We start from the raw sequence: 2500 nt of genomic DNA, 5'->3' as shown, positions 1-2500 counted from the left end.
CCATTCTATTTTCATATGCATTATTCTAGCATTTAGTTTTTTCACCTCCAATACGCAATTCTTGAGCCTTCCACTTAATATGATTCCAACTCCATTCCTTCCTCGTTCTGTGCATCCACTGTAAAAAAAAAAGTTTATATGATTTTCCAATCTCTTTGGGTTTATTTCCCTTCCATCTTGTCTCCTGCACACACAAAATCTGGACTTTCCTCCTCTCCATCATATCGGCAACTTCTCTTCCACGTCCTGTCATGGTTCCAACGTACAAGGTGACAATTCTAATAGATTCTGTGGCTTGCTTCTTAAACTGCATTTGCTCTCTTTGCCTATTTCTCACAGAGTTCAGGTGATGTATCTGGGCGTCTCCTACAGGGTACGCCCTAGCGGTCATCGGATCATCTACAACGGCTTCCATTTCATAAATGAAGAATCTAAAATTTTAATTTATCAAGTTTTTTTTTAATGTTTTTCCCAATATCCAAATAATTTTGTATAGAATTTTCATCTTTATAACCTCTATATCAAAGTGTGATTGCAAAACTCAACGTAGTCCTGAAGAAGGGTCGCAAAGTGATCTGAAACATGTGTCGACACTAAATAATAAATCAAGAAGAATTGTATTTCTGTTGATATCCTGAAAACTATCTGCATGACATTCTTTTTGAAGAGAAACAATCTTCGACTTTTTGACGCCACTAAGACATTGTCTATTCATTGTAAACGTAGCGTAATATGCTCAAGTACCATATTTAGAAGTGGCAAGATGAGAAGTGGAGCCAAGATACTTCAAGCTGTTGTGGAGAGTGATGCGGATCCAGATGAAATGGACTCAGGGCTCAACGTAGTCTTCAAATATGGAACTTCTGAGGGAGAGAGTAAGCTTCCCGTCCGATGCTGCGTTACACAAATTAGATCAGTTTTGAAAGCTCTGCATCAACCTTTTAGCGACCTTGGAAGCTTGAGATGCATCGGAGAAAGAAGAAAAAAGGCATGGATAGGAATAAAGAAACTGTTTCATTATAGAGAAAATATAGGACCCTCGAAACCACAATTTGTTATAAGGAAAAACGCCGCTCCAAATGGAATTGAGTCCGAGATCAATGCAGATCCCATACCAAATATCAGCGGGGGTGAGTAAGCTTCACAATTTGGGCTGATTTGAACAAGAGATGGACTTCCCGAGGAACGGACGTCGGTCTGGCTGCATAAAAGGGAATTTGAATCTTCATGAAATACCTAAAGTATTTGGAAAAATCATTTAAATATCTTAAAATTCCGTATTTATATTTCAAAGACTCCAAAGTTTTCATTTATCATTCATTGTTGAATGTTTTTCCAAATATCAAAATAATTTTGTGTAAAATTATCACCACTACAACATATTAAAGTGTAATTCTAAAACTAAATGTAGTCCTGAAGAAAGGTAAAAAAGTGATTCAAAACACGTGTCAACACCAAATAATAAATGGAAAAAACTTGTATTTCTCATGTTATCCTGAAAACTATCTGCAGGACGTTCTGTCTGAAGAGAAACTATCTTCGATTTTTGGACGCCCTTCAGACATTATCTAGTCATTATATATATATATATATATATATATATATATATATATATATATATATATATATATATATATATATATATATATATACATATATATATATGTGTGTGTGTGTGTATGTGTATGTGTGTGTACGCATATATATATATATATATATGTATATATATATATATATATATATATATATATATATATATATATATATATATATAATTATATATATATATATATATATATATATATATATATATATATATATATATATATACATATATTTATATATATATATGTATATATATATATATATATATATATATATATATATGTATATATGTATGTTATATATATATATATATATATATATATATATATATATATATATATATATATATATATATATATATATATATATATATATATATATATCTTCATCAACATCATCACCATCATTTTCAGCAACTCCTCCTACTAACGCAAAGGGCCTTGGTTAGATTCCGTCAGTCGTTTTTATCTTGACCTTTTAATTCAATACTTCTTATATATATATATATATATATATATATATATTATATATATATATCTATATATAATATATATATATATATATATATATATATATATATATATATATATATATAAATATATATATATATATATATATATATATATATATATATATATATATATATCTATATATATATATATATATATATATATATATATATATATATATATATATATATATATATATATATATATATATATATATATATATATATATATATATATATATATATATATATATCTTCATCAACATCATCATCATCATTATCAGCATCTCCTCCTACGCCTACTAACGCAAAGGGCCTTGGTTAGATTCCGTCAGTCGTTTTTATCTTGACCTTTTAATTCAATACTTCTTTTTTGATTATCTCTTA

This window comes from Palaemon carinicauda, chromosome 29 (assembly GCF_036898095.1).
Source record: "Palaemon carinicauda isolate YSFRI2023 chromosome 29, ASM3689809v2, whole genome shotgun sequence".
In the NCBI taxonomy this organism is placed as follows: Eukaryota; Metazoa; Arthropoda; class Malacostraca; order Decapoda; family Palaemonidae; genus Palaemon; species Palaemon carinicauda.
This window is presented reverse-complemented; position numbering follows the sequence as displayed.